Source organism: Pinus tabuliformis, chromosome 7 (assembly GCF_031772625.1).
Source record: "Pinus tabuliformis cultivar Carrire ecotype Pingquan chromosome 7, CPIR1, whole genome shotgun sequence".
In the NCBI taxonomy this organism is placed as follows: Eukaryota; Viridiplantae; Streptophyta; class Pinopsida; order Pinales; family Pinaceae; genus Pinus; species Pinus tabuliformis.
Window position 1 is genome coordinate 494752286 of NC_142293.1, and position 18560 is coordinate 494770845.

The following is an 18560-nucleotide window of genomic DNA, read 5'->3' on the forward strand; positions in this document are numbered from 1 at the left end:
ACTGGTAGCAGAAACTGCGCAATTCCTGGAGGGAACAGGAATTCTAATGCTGGGAGTTGCTGGCTGGGAAAATTGCATTAAGTCTGGGAGGCCGACCTACTGATTATCTCTGTGGAATTTTTGAGCTAAGCTGATTGATGGGCAGCGGGAGGCCTGCTCATGAGCACTACGTAATTTCTGAGATGAACAACCGGTTGACTGTCCGAGTGTCCGGCATGAGTGCTTATTGAAATGCTTGCAGGGAACACAGCTTGAAAGAACTAGCTTGCTGCTTCTGCGCTGTTCTGGTTGACAGTCGATCGAGTCGAAAGCAGGGTGATGGTCTAGCTATCAGTGAGGAGTTTTGTCATCAGAACTTCAACAAAATTGACTAAGTGTGTGAACAATTGAAAGATGCATAGGTGATCATACAGACACACACTCGCATGACTTGACGACGAAACGACCAAACCATCCAGACACACATGTTCAACATGATTGATTGAGGGTGCAAGCGACAAGCACAACACTTGTGATTGATCTTTCATGATCGAGAAGATGCTTGAGCGAAAATGAATATGACTCCGTGTGTGAGTGCGACAGATGCCTTCATGGTGAACACAACAAACAAGCAAGGTGAATGTAAATACTCAGACAAGCTCACAGAGTGAACCTGAGTGTGTGCAGTCATCAAGTGAAACTCTCCAAGGGAGTCTCCGAAATTGGTTCAGGCCAAAATTTTAGAGGGTGGTTTTTGAGACACACTGGTAGAACTATGGCTTCTCTGTTTTGGTTGATTGCTAGCACAGGGCCTTGGTCTTTTAGGAAGTATTGGATCATTGTGTAGGTTACCTCAGTTTCCCCACTTACCCCATGGACATACATGGTTCACCCTTTACCAACTCAGTCAAAAACAATCAAAAGTTCAGCTTAGAACTCAGTGTTTCAAATCTGGGAAGGGTAGTTTAGTTCGCGAGTTGAATATTTTCAGAGTATAAGTTTTCATCTCTAGTGTTGCTCTGCTACCAGTACCCTGGTAGAGTCATGCAGGAACACACACTTTGCTCCACTGCCAGTGAACCTGGTTAGTTCCTCGGTGGAGTTTCATGCTTCACTTCTCTGCGCAGGAAGCCTTTCTCTTCTTTCACCTTTGTATTTTTTAAGAGAACTATGCATAGGAACCTATTTACTTTTGGGGCGGAAGAGGGATCCCGACTTATTGAGAGCAGAAGAGGTTGCTCCTTCAGAGAAGCATGTAAGACCTCTGACATAGGTTTTCTCATTTATATTTTTCCCCTTCTACATTTCTATTAATTGGATTAGTTTCAACACACAAAGCAGAAGGTTGAGTACATGCATGGGGCTTCCCAGTATGGACACAGGTTCATGGTTGGACCAAAGCTTCCCTTATAGATGATTTGTATTTTTTGTCAGGACTTCATCGGGCGAAGGTTGTAACCAAGCACAGAGAAAATGGACACAAGACTGGCCAAGTGCTATAGTGTCACAAGTCTCTTCAAATTTTAGCCACATACTCTATTCAAAATCCAGAACATAGTAGTTCGCATCACTTATTTCTGGAAAAAAAAGTAGTAATATATCAAAAAAACAAAATGTATGTGAACAAAAATAGTAATCAGAATAAAACAAAGCAAAAGCAAAGATAATAAGAAAAACAAATCAAATGAAACAACAACAAGCAAGCAAACTATGTACATGGCATGGGCGTGGCCCAGCCTATTGGAAATAATACTTGAGATCTTGGTCGTTGACGGGAAGGTTTTCAATCCTCCCATTGAGTGATCACAAACAATGTGTGTATGGGCCAAGCTTCTCATGAACTGTGTACGGGCCAATCCACAAGGACTAGAACTTCGTATGTTTGCCTTTGTCTTCATGGGGTTTATCCCATTTTAGAACTAAGTCATCCACATCGAAGCTATCTTTCCCTGAAGACTTCTTATCGAACCACCTCTTGATACGGTATGAATTTTTCTTTTTGTTTTATCCTTTCTTTCTGGAGCTTATGGAGAGAATCTATCCTACACCAAACTAGCTGGCAAGGCTTGCCTTGGGATTCCTGGGAAAACTAAAGAACAGGAAAGTAGATATTTGGTGGGAGGATGGCTTCTTTACCGTAGACCAAGAAGTATGGTGAGGTGTTCATAGAGGGCTTAGGTGTTACACGGTCAGCCCATAGTGCATTCGTCAGGGTGGTATGCCAGTTATGCTGTTAAGAGAAAATGGTCTTATTGATTATATGGATGAGGTTCTTATTTGTAGACTATGCTAGACCGTTTCATTACGGATAGTAATTCGATGAATGCTTTAAAAAAATACCATTTTGGAATGCAAAGTCATAGAGTTTCAAAGACAAAAAACAAGTTGCATTATCAAAAACAAGTGATATTGGAATGCCAAAGTGTGAGATGTATTCTGTTGGAGGAAGCTAATGACCTCTTAGTCATTCACTTGTTTGAGCGGAACTGCCTCTGTCCACTGTGTAAAGTAGTCAGTTGCTATTAGGATATAACGGTGTTGCTTTGACGAACGAGGGAAAATTTTCCCAATAATGTCCAAGCCCCACTATTGGAATGGTTCAATCACTGCAACAGGGTGTAGTGGGGTTGTTGATATTCGTGTTTTGTCGGTGCAAAGCTGATAGATCGGGCATTTGCGAGCATAGGCATGCGCATCCTTGAATAATGTGGGCTAGTAAAAATCGTCTCACATAACCTTGTGTGTCATGGTATTCCCCAAAAAGTGACCCCCAGTGGGTCCGTCATGCAAATCTTGAAGTACCTTCTATAATTCCTATGCCTTCAGGCACCTGAGCAAAACTCCATTATTGTGCTTTCTGTAAAGCACTATGTGCACCGACTGGTATGATAAGGCTTTCAAGCATAATGCCCTCTTCTTCCTGATAGAAAATTGAGAGGGTATGGTGCCCTGCTCAAGGTACCGACATATATCTACTTACCAAGAGGTTCTATTTTCCATGGGGGTTGCTCACCTTATTTCATACATTTCAATCTCCTGCTCCCAATTGGTGAGCTCTTCTTCGCTCTCCTAGGCGTGTACTACTTCAGCTGCAAGTCTACAGAGCCCATGTCCTTTGATTGTGTGTATTGGCTTGATTTCAAGATCATATTCTTGCAAACCTATCATCCATTTCTCACATCTTTCTCCCAGGTCTTGTTGTACCAGAAATGTACGCACTTCCAGGTGGGGAACGAAGATTGTGCAGTGGTTTTTCAACAAGTAGGGCATGAAGTGTTTCATCACCTTGTAAATTGCATAAGGTTGTTTGTTAATGGCAGGGTAGTTAAGTTTCAGTCCCTGCATTCTTGCACTCATGAAAGATATGGGACGTTCATCATTAGCTTCGTCTTTCTGAGTGAGTACTACAGCTAGCGAGTTGTCGGAAGCGAAGGTGTATAGCAGGAAATCCCTTTTGAAATCTAGGTTGTACAGTGTGGGCGCTTCAGAAATGTCTTGCTTAATTTGGGTGAATGCATGCTTTTCTTTCTTGCCCTGGGTGTAAACTACATCTTTCTTGATCATGTCCTGCATGGGCTTTACTATTTGTGCATAATCCGAGATGAATTTCCGGAGGAAGTTTATCTTGCCTAAGAAGGATTGCATGGCTTTCTTGTTGACCGGGTGAGGAATGCATGTGATAGCTTGGACCCGGTCTGGATCCACCTTGATACCGCTCTTGGCAACAATGTGTCTAAGGAGGTTCCCCTCCGACATGGAAAATACACTCTTTTTGGGGTTCAAGGAAATCCTGTATCTTCGGCATCGTTCAAATTTTTTCGTAAGATGGCGTATGTGGTCTTCTTGTCTTTTGGAGAACACAGTCACATCATCGAGGTATACCACCACACTTTGCCCAATGAGCCCGCGAAAGGTGATGTCCATAGTGCGCTGAAATGTTGCACCTGTGTTTACAAGCCCAAATGGCATTCGTCTATAAGCGAACGTACCCCACTTGGTACGGAAAGTAGTTTTGAGTCTGTCAAGTTCTGCTACCAGAACCTGATTGTATCCTGAAAAATCGTCAAGGAGAGAGAACATTTGTGCCCCAGAACTTGACGGTTTTTTAGGATACAATCAGGGTTTAATAATCCATAAGTCACAACATCGTCGCGACGGATATAATTTTCTCAGATTTTGTTGATATGGCTTGATCCCTTCCTTGATTGGGATGATATGTTGTATGATTCGTGTGTCATAAGTTTTCAAATCATCATACGTCCATGCGAACACATCTCGATACTGTTTGAACAAGCGGATGAAGGCTTGTCGTTCTTTTTGTGTACAACATGTACCAAGGTTGACAAATTTCAAATCCTTTTCTATTCTCAGGTTTATCATTTCGTGCCTCATGGTGGAACTATGGGTCTTGTTGTTCCTTGGCCCTTGGAACCGCTCTTGCAAGTCATATAGCTTTTCTAGTGATACCACACCTTTTGTGTTAATGTTTTCCTTTCATGTCATCAGCTCCTTCTTGTAGAGACCGCTCGTGCTCATCATTATCTATTGTTGCATCTTTGAAAATTTCAACATTGGCCATAAAATGTAGTATCTGTTGATCATCATTAAACACGCATAAGTTAGTTATGTTATCTGGGATAGATGGCTTGTACAAAATTTCAATAGTAAATCTATCCCTAATCGGTGACATTCTTGAGGCTGCATTTGCTAATGCATTGGCAGCTGCATTACACGTACGTGGCACAACAATGATATTAAACACTTGGAAGTTTGAGATTAGTTGCCATACCTCTTCTTGGTAGTTTTTTAGATGTGGTGATAAACAGTGAATGGTTTCACGTACCTGCCGTACTACTGTCTCTGAATCACCTACCACTTTAAGCATGCCCACATTGAGGTTGATGGCTTTCTGCAAACCCAATACGAGTGCTTCATATTCTGCTACATTGTTCGTGCACTCAAACTCCAAGCGGCTTGACACCAGATGCTTCCTATTGCAAGGGTCGATCAGAACACACCTGGCTCTTGAGCCATCTTATGTGTTTAATCCATCAAAGTACAAAGTCCACAACTCATTTATACACGAATCGCTTGATGTGCTAGTACTGCTGCTACTGTTGTCACTTCTACTACTACTACTATTGGTACAATGTGTTGTAAAAGTTTCATTACCATTAGTTGGGCAAGGAAGGAGTCCCAGATGTGTGTCTGTTGGGGTTAGAGTTGGTCATACAGGATAACATCCCAACGTTGTTTCAAGGAGGTAGTTGCCGAACATAAGTTCTGCGAGAGCCAACAGTTCATTCTCTCCATTGATGGGAGTGGCATTATGCTTCATGTACCTCTCTAATTCTACCCGGATTTGGTTGCACTTTCCCTTGTATGGAATCCACATGTGGGACCAGTCTGTAGAAAAATATCCATCCAACTTGTTGGACCAGTCCCTACTGAGTAATAGACCATATGCTTCTGGAATGTCCACGACCACTATATTGATGCATTGGTGGACTCAACGGTCATGGGATAGTCGGATGATCACATCTCGTAGTTCACCAATGGATGGTATGGATGTTCTATCAAGTTGGATGATTCTTGCGGATGTTTCGCTCCATCGTGCATTGATCCTCTTAGCAATGGAGAGTGGCATGACATTGGCTGCCATGCCAGAATCAACCAAGCAGTTGTGAACATTGTAGTTGAAGACTTCAAAAGATAGTAGGAATGGAGGGAAACCTGAGTTTTCTTCTTCCATCCGGAGTGTATTGAGCACAGTTGAAAGTGGTCCAGGAGGTGTGCTTGCTCCCTTGCTAGTAGAGGTTGCGTTGTCTGTCACTGTCTGTCCCAAAGCGTGCAACATGATATCTCGCTGACTCTGGATCTTAGCCAACTCGAAAAAATTGATGTTTGCTCGAGTTTTCTTCATGTCATCAACAATGTTATAATCTAGAGGTGGTAGACTCACCGAGGTGTCAGGGGTGGAACGAGTGTTTGTGTTGTCCGATGGAGTGTTCTGCAACTTGCTGCTCATGGATGTACTCTGACCCACAATAGTCTTCTGGACTTGTTTTTTGTTTGTTGCTTCGAGGCAGCCGGTGGATCGGTCTTCCTTATCAGCAGTCTAACCTTATGTTGCATCTCCTCAAGTGTGGGTGTTACACAGTAATTTATCACTGCCTTCCTGTCAGTCGCCCTGCTGTGTCCAGAAGTCACAATCACTAAGTGTTTGATCCCTGAACTGGCTTAAAACCCATTTTTCCAAAGTTTTGTACATCAGCGCGTCTGTTCCTAAAATAACCGCGATGACAAGCGCCTCACAGTGTATTTCATGCGCTGCCATCGCGGAAGAACATCACTTTTCCGCGATGACGCACAGCGCGGCTTTCCCGTGTTCTTCCGCGCTGACATGACTTGTTCAGTTATTGTTATGTGCTGACAGCGCGGCAGTCTCCATATAATCCGCGCTGATCCAGTTTGGGCGTATTTGTTCAAACAACCAGCCTTCCAGATCTCTCCAGGCTTGGTTGTTAGCTTTGTGAATATCGACTCCCTTCTATGGCATGTCTGTTCGACCCTTTGCAACTACTCCCCTTGAAGATAAGCTCATCCTTCCACCTTTTTAGGAGACTCCTTCTCCTATATAAACTTCCACCATTACCATGAGCAGCTAGTTTTTTGGATAGTTAGAAACTAGTGGAAACTAGCTAGACTTAGCTTGGATTGTACAGAGCCTGTAGTGCTCAGATTGCTGCTATAGGTGTGGTGTGTTAGGAGTGGAAGTGATTGATTGCTTTGGGAAGTTTTGTTTGTGACATTTGTGTGAGAGAGAGAGAGTTGTTTGTCTTGGGAGAATCATCCTCAAAGGTGAATGCTTGAGATACATGCTGACTGATCCCTCCTGAGGAGTTTACCGACGTCAGAACATTTGGTTGTACTCTTCTCTATTCTGATTAATAATAGATGACTGCTATTATTGTTCCATTCTCGTTTGTTTATGCAATGGATAAATGTGAATTATGTCTTTTCTGACTGGCATATAGTTACTTTTACTAGATTTTACGCTTGCGTTTGCCTTCTCTTCGTGTGTGCAGGTGTCCGTTCGCGGGGATCGCTAAGGACTGTGACCAGCTGAAGCGAAGGAGCGAAGGAGACATCTCTTCGTCCAACGACAGTGCAGGAATCCAAGTAGGTGCTCTTTACTTCTTGTTTAATTGTAACTAGGAACATGCGTGGCAGCATTGTGTGATTGTTGCTAGACCCCTATTGGGCTAGTAGGGATCGCCTCTATCCGTAGAGGGGATTTACCTCTCCAACAATTTGGCGACTCCGCTGGGGACCAGCCTTTTTGTCTCTTGAGTCCATCTTTGTGTTTGAATTTGATTGCTCTCTTTTTGAAATTGGGGATTAATTATCAGTCTTTTGCGTTTCCTGGGTTGATCTGGGAGATGCCCCTGTTTGATTGAAAGATTGGTTGTTTTGATTTGGGAGTTTTGATTTGCCTGTCACTATTTTTGAGCTCCATCGCGGATTTAATTCTAACAGTCGCGCTGACATCGCGCTCACCCTTTTGCAACATCCTGTTCATCGCGTAAATACGCCTAACAGTCGCGACGATCCTGGAAAATCGGATCAGCGCGGAAAAGACATGTATAGTCGCGATGTCAGCGCCACTTGCTAGCTTTCTACCCGCGCTGACCTGGGTTTCTAGCTTAATTTCCGCGACGACTGTGTTTTTCTGAGATCAGCTCGGTTTTTTGGGCAAAAGTCGCGCTGACAGCTCGGGTGGCCTGTGTAAAAGTTGCGCTGACCCTTGATCATCTCGGGTTCTCAGTGTAAAAATTGCGCTGATTCCTAAAAAGTTGTTTTTATAACTTTATCTCCTGAATTCATCAATCTTTCTTATCCCCTGTTGTTTCTTGTCCCTCATTAGCTTGTTTTTATTGCTTTTGGTTAAGGGACGCTCTCTCTTTGATTTCATTCGAGTGAGTCTTGTGTTTTTGACCATGTAACCTAGCCCTTTAGAAGTTTTATCGCGAAACCATTTGCTTGGGTTACTTGTCTATTCAAGGTTCATACACAACCTTCTTATTGATTTGCTTGAGGCTTTTTCACTGCTTGTTGCTGGTTGATTTTTAGTGTCGATTATTGAACCACTTTTTATGTTGATTCGATTTCTTCACTACCAAGCATAGATTACGATTGTTTGGATCGATCAGTTCACATTCGCTTCCTCCTTGCTTGCAATCCTTGCTTGTCTTGCAGAGCTTAGATTACATAGCTCGTGCAGACCTTTGTTTTCCTTTGATTTGGAAGCTTTGGTTGAATGTTTTGGGAACTTTGTGTGCTTTCATTAAGTAGTTTACTTGGTGTTCCGGTTCCTCCAAATTATTTTAGATGCTTTGTGTCACTGAAAGAAAATCAAACTGGTAGCTTTGCTTTTGAAATTTGAAAAGGAAAAGAACATTTCATTGATTTGCATTTTCAAAAAGAAAAATTTCCTTTCCTTCCTTTAGTTGCATTAAGTTGCTTGTTTGCTTGTACTTGTTTTGTTTGATAGAAAATCTCTTGCCCTCTCGTAGCTAGAATTCATCAAACAAAATGATTCTCGTTGACATGTAGATTGCATCTAGGTAATTGTGAGCGAACATACGATAGAGCTTGAAATCGAAACTTAATCTCAAGATCAACTATAAAATGAACCAAATGAATCTAAAACGCATTGGAACTAAACGCAAATATTTAGAGGTCTAGGTTAGAGACGTGTTCCGGCGTCTTAAAACATAGTCACTGTTGTTTCACATTAGGTTGGGTGATTCCTCCTTCTGTGACTCGATAGTGGTCTAATACGGACTGCGCTCCCACGTACCGTCGAGTATATAGGGAGACCCCACTAGGCTTTTATCCTTTATCCATAGGAAGCCGAGTCGGCCGCCCTACGATTCGCAATGCAGTGAACACAGCATTCACGAAGATTGACCACCCGTACCCTAAAAAGTATTCTGTGGTTTTGCGAAGAGTTTGGCACACCCTCTACCTAGAGTTCCAGAGCAGTCACTTTTGATCCTTTTCGGACTCCCTAAACGAAAAGGTGCCTGTGAGCATCTTGTCACTTCGTGCTCATTAAACATTCGAAGGAGACTGGAGTCATCTTTTCGTCCTTTTCTCGACTCCTGAAACATGAAAAGGTCAAGTTTGGTTCTTATGTCTTAAAATTAATTTGGCCAGGATAACATCACCCAGTTAGATCTTGTGCGCGTTAGCTTGAGTAGGTTTCGTTTTCGTTTGCTATGGCAACTTTTCCGGGATTCACTAACCCAGGTTCCCCCTCTGATGGGAATCCAGGACAATTCCCTCCTCTTGGGAATGTTGGTGCTCCGTACATGGCGACGTTGTCCCTACCAGGGTTAACTGTCGGGTTGCCTGTGTGGTTGTTTTCAACCTCTTTGGTCTCTACCGTATCGGCTGTTAGTCCATCAGTCCCTCCACCTGAACAACATCATGTTGATCCAAAGGTGGACCTCTCCCCTTCGACGCCTACTTCTACGTCCTCATCTTCTACTTCGCCTGGTGAAAGTCTTGACTCGACTAACCAGGTGGCTAAGAAGAAGAAGAAGAAGACCAAGAAGAAGAAGTCTCCTAAGGGAGAGTCTACACACACAGTCCCCCTCTCAAGTCCAGCTATCCACTCCAGTACACCTGAAGTCGGGTCACCTTCTGCTCCTCCGCGGAAGGTTAAGTTTCCTTGTCGATTATGCAGGGAGGACCATCTGCTTCGTGATTGTCCTGGCATTCCCAGGGTATTAGAAGTTTGGTCTCACGATCCGGCCCGCCCTTCATCGTCCACTGATGATCATGGCGATGCTACCTCATCAGTTGGGAATGGTAAGGAGAAAGGGAAGTTTCGAATCCCCTGTCAACTTTGTGAAGGCAAACATCCCCTTCACCTTTGTCCACTCATGGATAAAGCCTCTGCTGTGTTGGAAAGTCTTGCTGCTCCCCCGAATCCACTTCCCGCTAGTTATCAGCGTCTTTCTACAGCTATAAATCGCGCCCCTGTTGACAAAGAGATCACTTCAGATTCCTCTCTTGTCCAGCCCCCTCTTCCCGAAACCGGTTGTTCCCAGCCCATCCCAGACCCGTCATCGGTCGGACAGAGCATTGAATCGAGTTCGCCACTCGCTCACTCTGTTCCGGAAGAGCAAAATTCTCATGTTCTTCTCGTCTCCTCAGATTCTCCTGAGCTTGATAAAGGTTCTCCTGAAACCTCTCCGGAGAATTTAGATTCGGTTCTTTCCGAGCAGGGGGGCAACCATATGGTTCCCCCACCAAGTAGTTCGGTCATTTCCTTTGATTGGAGTCGTTTGACTACCCCTCCCCTTCCATCCCACGTGCCTTTCTGGGTCACCGCCTATGCTTGCAATAAGGCGCTGCCTGGCACTGTGTTAGACGAAGGAGCATCGGTTAGTCTTATGCCCGTTACTACTTGGCGAGCTTTGGGTTCCCCATCGCTTGTACCTGTCGCACCGCATCTCACCGCGTTTGACGGAGGAACGAGTCAGCCATTAGGGATCCTTCCAAAGTTTCCTATTACTTTGGGGGGCAAGACTGTCTATATAGACATCTCAGTTACCCAAGGTTCTTTAGACTTCAGTCTTCTCCTTGGTCGTGATTATGTGTATGCCATGGGAGCCCTTGTTTCTTCACTTTTCCGTGTGGTTTGTTTTCCACACGATGGAAGAATCGTGACATTCGATCAGTTATCATTCGTTCATCCACAAGCCCCTCCGGCGCACTCCTCCTTCCCTCCTGGTTTTCATCCACAAGTTGCATCTGCCTCACCGCAAATCAACTACGTGGCCACCCAACCCGTGCCCGTACCCAGTGACGACACCATCGTACATAGTGTCCTGGGGGCATTAGGTCCTGATTTCCAAGATGTTGGACTCCCCTCCGGAGCCACTTTCTTGGGGGCCTCCACTTCCCGTTCATTATGATGAAGTCTGGATGGAGCATAGTTCTTTTCCGGTGTCAAGCTCCTTAAAAAATGAAACTAGGTCTAGTCGGAGCATAGTTCGCTTTCCTGTGTCAAGCTCCTTAAAAAAAATGAAACTAGGAGTCGGAGCATAGTTCCTGATCTTGTGTCAAGCTCGTTAAAAAATGAAACACGGGTTATGAGGATAGTTCTTTTACTGTGTCAACCTCATTAAAAAATGAAACACCTCCCTTTCCAGGTCGAGTCTTTTGATTAAGATCTCGTAAAATACAAGTCGAGTCTTTCATCGATCTCGAGAGTGAACCTTCATTCCATCCACTTTGTTGAATGCAATGAAGCTTGGGGGGCATGTACCTCGATTTGCGTTATTATGCTGGGGGCATGCGAGCTTATAACAAGCATAGTTTTCGTTTCAAGCTTGTGTAAACATGAAACCGAATCCAAGCAAAGTTCTCCACGGTTCAAGCTTGTGTAAAAATGAACCCATACCCGATTTACATCTTGTGATTGCCATTTTTATCCGCTGAATTCTGCTAGATGAGCCTTGGTTGTTTCATTCCATTGCTACCATCTCTTTGGCCGATCATATGCTCTCACTTGGTTGTTTATCCTTTCCTGAGGAACCGCAGCGATGAGTGGTTTTATTAGCCAGCCTCTTGACCATTACATGTTTTGAGCAGTTCCACCATTGCCGGAACCAGTTGCTACCCTTTATACCACTCGTTCCTCTAGGACGAGTCGCCTTTAAGCTCTTTTCTGACTCGTAAAATATGAAAAGATTGCCGAGTATTTTTCCCTTTTTAACTCGTTAAAGAGGAAAAAATGGAGGTCTGCTTTAAGCTCTTTTCTGACCGTTTAAAGATGAAAAGATTGCCGAGTCCCCCTCTCGACTCGTTAAAGAAATGAGAGGCGGTCGCCTTTTAAGCTCTTTTTCCGACTGTTTAAACTAAAGAGATTGCCGGGTGTTTGCCGTTTCGCACTCGTTATTGGCTCCAAAACGACGTGCTTCTGACTGCTTTTTTACTTTTTCGGGTCGAAGAACACTATTTACGAAAAGTATTCCTCGATCGTAATGGTCGGGCGGTTCTTTCGAGCATAGTTTTATACTTTTTCGGGCTCGAGAGACACAACTGTACGAAAAAGGACCCCCCTGGAGTCTTCTTTTTTGCTGTCTTTTCAGGCTCTCTAAACAAGAAAAGACGCCGAGTTTTTCCTTTGTCAGGCTCGTTAAACATTTGATGACATCGGGTATTGTCGAAATGACGCTCCTCAAGCATATGCTATCCCCGTCAAGCTTGTCATCCAAAAATAATCGGGGTACCTGCCAGAAATGGTGGGGAAAATGGAACTGTAATCGTAGTCGTGTCGGCAGTATGTCGCTCTTGAACATGGCACTCTTCTGCTTCGTGTCTGGGTGGGACCATCTCATCTTATCTTTCACTGGCCTCCGTGGGTTTGGGTTATCCTATTTGACCTCTCATCTGTTCATTGCCGTCATCATCCTATCCGCTGCTCATTTGATGTCAAGTACTGCCAAATCCGTTACAGTGCCGTTATATGTTCAAGAGAAGTTGTCCTCTACCACGATGCAACCTCGTTCGCTATCTCACACAAACTATTGTGCCTCCGTCTCGTGTCGATGATGTGGGAAACATCATGGCCCACCTTCGATCAAGGTCCTTTCTTGTCGACTCCAACTCATTATCCGAGAAAGTGACTTAGAGACTCCTTCCAGGTGCCTTGGAGCCTGCATGCCTCAATGGCAGGTTCTTCGTGTTCGACGCAAGGTTTACATCATTGGCCTTCGATCGAACGATTCCGTGGGTGTTCGACACCAACTCATTGATTCACACGCCACGGATTGTACCTATAGTACCTTGAGGGCCATTGTCATTATTGGTGGTACCTCTCGCGTCTGTTAACAGTTTTCATCATTGACTGGTAATCAGACGATGTTCATGCATGTTCGACTTCAACTCATATATTCACATGCTTGGACTTGTACTCTGTTCGGGTCGAGATGGAGCGCAAGACCCTGGATCCTTGCTCACTGTGGTCCAGGTTGCGATTTTGTGGATAATCATTACATGACTCATTGATGGATGGCTGCGCCCATACCTGAGTCTTCATGGATGGCTGCGACCATACCTTGTCATTATTATGGTCTCTTTAGCTGGGTGGCTGCGTCCATACCATAGACCAGTCTCGCATGTCTTTTGGATGGCTGCGCCCATGCCTAGACTGCATGTATATGATTGTCAGAGATTTTTCGATACTTCCTGGTGGTGTTCTAGTTCGGCGTGTGTTGTAAAGCATTTCACCCCTCCCACTCTCTCGGTCTTCATGCTTTAGGGGGCATCTGTTACACAGTAATTTATCACTGCCTTCCTGTCAGTCGCCCTGCTGTGTCCAGAAGTCACAATCACTAAGTGTTTGATCCCTGAACTGGCTTAAAACCCATTTTTCCAAAGTTTTGTACATCAGCGCGTCTGTTCCTAAAATAACCGCGATGACAAGCGCCTCACAGTGTATTTCATGCGCTGCCATCGCGGAAGAACATCACTTTTCCGCGATGACGCACAGCGCGGCTTTCCCGTGTTCTTCCGCGCTGACATGACTTGTTCAGTTATTGTTATGTGCTGACAGCGCGGCAGTCTCCATATAATCCGCGCTGATCCAGTTTGGGCGAATTTGTTCAAACAACCAGCCTTCCAGATCTCTCCAGGCTTGGTTGTTAGCTTTGTGAATATCGACTCCCTTCTATGGCATGTCTGTTCGACCCTTTGCAACTACTCCCCTTGAAGATAAGCTCATCCTTCCACCTTTTTAGGAGACTCCTTCTCCTATATAAACTTCCACCATTACCATGAGCAGCTAGTTTTTTGGATAGTTAGAAACTAGTGGAAACTAGCTAGACTTAGCTTGGATTGTACAGAGCCTGTAGTGCTCAGATTGCTGCTATAGGTGTGGTGTGTTAGGAGTGGAAGTGATTGATTGCTTTGGGAAGTTTTGTTTGTGACATTTGTGTGAGAGAGAGAGAGTTGTTTGTCTTGGGAGAATCATCCTCAAAGGTGAATGCTTGAGATACATGCTGACTGATCCCTCCTGAGGAGTTTACCGACGTCAGAACATTTGGTTGTACTCTTCTCTATTCTGATTAATAATAGATGACTGCTATTATTGTTCCATTCTCGTTTGTTTATGCAATGGATAAATGTGAATTATGTCTTTTCTGACTGGCATATAGTTACTTTTACTAGATTTTACGCTTGCGTTTGCCTTCTCTTCGTGTGTGCAGGTGTCCGTTCGCGGGGATCGCTGAGGACTGTGACCAGCTGAAGCGAAGGAGCGAAGGAGACATCTCTTCGTCCAACGACAGCGCAGGAATCCAAGTAGGTGCTCTTTACTTCTTGTTTAATTGTAACTAGGAACATGCGTGGCAGCATTGTGTGATTGTTGCTAGACCCCTATTGGGCTAGTAGGGATCGCCTCTATCCGTAGAGGGGATTTACCTCTCCAACAGTGGGGGGAGCCCCTTTACTTCTAAGACTGTAATGGTCAGTTTTCTTTCGGGGCTGCTTCTCGATGTTCATCTTTGCCATTGTTTGCGAGCACTGATACATGCTCACCACAGTCTCAGAGCTTGATTTCTCATTAGGTGCAATCTCTGCATCATTATACGTGTCTTCCGGTTGCTCCTACATATCGCTTCCCGCCTCGAGTGTATGACTATAAAAAGTATTTGTGACTCACTTCCAACCCGGGCAAGATTTCTCAGGATGATGTTCTTCGTGGAAAGAACAAAATTTCGGATCTGCACATTGTTCGAGCTGGAACACAGGTTTCTGTGCAGTTTTTGGAATGAACTAGTCGCTACTTGATGAGCCGGTTGACGAGCTGCTTGCCTGTCTCTGTCTAGGCGGGTGACTGCTTGCGAATATGTCTGATCTGCATTTTTTGAGTTCAGAAATTTCAGTGAACAAGCTCTTGACAAGGCGAGTGAGGGTCTTAATGTCAGTTTCTTCCTTGTCTCTACCCTTTCTTTTTGTTGCTTGGGACTTCCTACTCGCATCCTTGGAGTCCTTCGTCGATTCATCATCCTTGATGACTCCAACTGCGCACAAGTCTTTCTCAACAATAATAGCTCCTTCATAGTTTTCTGAAAGTATTGGTCTCGTAGCTTGCTTGATGAACTGCGTAATGTTGGTCGGCAGTACAGATGTGTAGTAATATGTGGTGATGGAGTCATGAGGCTTAGTGTCCGCTGGGAACTTGTTCAGTATACGCGTAAACCTCTAATTGAAATCTTTCACTTTCTCTTTTCCCTCCATCTTGAGGCTTCCCAACTCTTTGAGTAGCATGGTTGGGGTCTTGTCATCAACGAAATTATCAAGGAACATGCGTTTGAATGTGACCCAGTTGCATATAGAGTTCGGTGGAAGGCTGTGATACCAAGCAGCTGTGCAGCCAACCAAGGTACATGGGAAAAATCTACATGCAACATCATCATAATGTACCTCAAGGGTCTACAACTGTAGGTATAAATTGTTTAGGTGGTCTTCTGCCTTTACCATGCTGTCAGGGTCAAACTTGATGTTCATTCTCTTCGCTCGCTTCGGCATCTTATGCAAGACGGCTAGGAGATCCAATGGTCCCTGAGTCATCCATTCAAGATTTGGGTTAGCCATATATTCATCTTCTTCGTGCTCTTCCTCTCCTTCAGATTTTGATGTGTCTAATTCTAAGTCTGTTGATTCATCTCCGCCTCTGCCTCCTCCTCTTCCTTCTCCTCTGCCTCCTACACCAAAGTCTGATCCCAAGATCACAAGAGTGCCTTGTTCACCTTGCCGGAGGATTGGAGGTTTCTTTCCATCTTTGATAGCTCCTCCTAGACCTTCAAGTGTGGCAAGGGTTGCTTCCTCCACTGATGGTACTACAACTTCTGTGGGATTGGCCTCTGGCTTCCTCACTGTGCGTGGAAGATGTTGTCTGTCTGGGATCAGTCCGACTACTTTCACAAGCTGGCGAGTGATGGGACGAACGAAGCGAAGGTGTTGATATGAAGTCTCGTGCTCAACACTAGGAGGTGAGGAGTAACCAACCATTGAGTTTCGTGTATGTGAGAGAGTGCGAGTTACTGCCTTGGCGAGATGTTTGTCGAATGAGTGTGAGGGGAATTTCATCCATGTACAACTAGCTGCCCTCCTTCTAGCGCCAGAAATGTTGACAGTGTTGGACCCGCCAACTTTTAGGGGATCACCCCGGTATGAAGTCCCAACTAGACCTCACACCATTTGGTGTGGGAGTCCCATCCGGTATGATGGCCTGTTTGCCATTGTCTTAAGGATTTGCCTCAAATCTTTCTTGTCAGCACAGGAGAGTGGTTCACCTTGTCTTCGAGAAGTGAGGTTCGTGTTCCTGGTGAGTGTAAATGTACTTGTGTCAATGGTTCTTTCACTGTGATGGGAAAGGTGAAGGTGAGTTCCAGGTTGAAAGGGATTAGTCCCAACTCGGATAGGAACACACAATACAAATGACATACACAATTTCCGGCGGAGCAGTCCGCTCGGATGTGGCAGTCACAACATACAAGGTAAGATAACATGTACAACACTCACAGATTAGTCCGAGATGAGTGCAACGATTGTTACAGCAAGGTTCATGTGAAAGGTCTATTTGATGTCCAACAGAGAAGTTGACACGGACAAGACAACATTAACAACATATACAACACATTTCCATTAATAGATTATGCATTACAACAAATGAATCAGTTTAGATGTAAAACACATGGTTAAAAGAAACATGCATTACAAGTGTTAAAGATCAGTCTTACAACAAATACAATACATGTGTGAAAATGTGCTGGCCTATTGACAAGCTCCTAAATCAAGCGAAAGTTCCAAGACACATCGTTACACCATACATCACTAACCCTATCAGCAGGGCATTAGAGCCACTACTTATGCCTCAAAGAAAATATTACAGACTCTCTTGGCTATGTGGGAGGAGCTGAGGTGAAAATTCCTTTCATGTACAAATGAGGGGGGTATTTATAGCCAAGGGTGAATTTGACCCTTGTGGCTGTTCGACTAACCTCATGACCATTCAACTTCCATAAATTTCCAACTTACATGACTCTATGTTCAACAAGTGGGTCTCTTTGACTTCCACGTTACATCACATTGATTGACAACAAGACCATAGAGGAGATGTGGGCAACATGACTCATGACTTGACTCGACATGACTTGATAAGACAATGTTGGTACATTTGTGATGTTGCTAGAGTGCATGTCAAGTTACAATGCTGCTAAGTGATGGATGTCTTCATGGTGTATCATAGCTTCACCTTCACACGACAAAGTGTGTGGAGTCTTCGATGGTCCTTGGTTCGCTTGATGAAGCTCTAGCATGTTGTTCCTTGCTTTCATGTTGGAAGGCTTGATAGGTTCACTTGTTCGCGAAGGTGCATGTTCGTCACGTTCATCCGCTTTGCATGCTTTGTTCGTTCGTCTGCTTCACATGCTTCATTCGTTCATCCATTGGTGAATCTGTCCATCTGCATGTGCTCCATTCTTTCATCCCGTTCATCACCTTGACCTATTTATGGGTGTACCTGTACCTGCAGTCACTCATGACGAGAAGACATCAAATTCAAAACCTCCTAGTCTACCATGACATATGATTATTCAGATGCGGGTGACCGGGAGAGGTAGCAGGGTTGTGATGCGAGATGAAGGCTCCAGGCAACTGTTGATGAAAATTGCACAAGAGTCACTAAGAGATGGAGACAGGTGATCTGAGTCGACAGTCACTGACTGCAAGGTCTAGCTCGACTAGGAGGCAAAATTGTGCAGATTTTGGAGGGAATAGTCTGGGCTGCTCGAAGGCAAGGAAGGCATGCTCTGCACATTTTCTAGAATGAACAGTTAACAGGGGCTAGATAGCCAAATTTGTGCAATTTTCTAGAGGAACGGGTCGGGCTGCATGATGGGTCATTAGGAAGGGATTGCACAATTTTTCTACGGAACTGCCCGGGAGACTGGCAGCCAGATTTGTGCAATTCCCAGTGGGAACTACCAGTTGGTTGTTGGGGTCAATGGCAGCGAGATATGCGCAATTCCCAGAGGGAACTACTAGTTGGTTGTTGGGCTCACTAGCAACCAGATCTGTGCAATTCCCAGAGGGAACTGCTAGTTGGCTGTTGGGGGTCACTAGCAGCCAGACTTGCGCAATTCACAGAGGGAATTGCCAGTTGGCTGCTCAATCACTGGCATAAAAAAACTGTGCAATTCCTGGAGGGAACATGTAGTCTATTGTTGGGAGCTGCAGGCTGGGAAAATTGCATTAAGGCCCAGAGGTCGGCCTGCTGATCATCTCTACGCAATTTCTGAGTTGAGCTGACTGATGGGCAGCGAGAGGCCTGCTCATGAGCACTACGTAATTTTTGAGATGAACAATCGGTCGAATGTACGGATGGCCGACATGAGTGCTGATTGAAATGCCTGCGAGCAGCACAACTTGAAAGAACTAGCTTGGTGCTTCTGCGTTGTTCTGGTTGACAATCGATCGAGTTGAAAGTAGGGTGA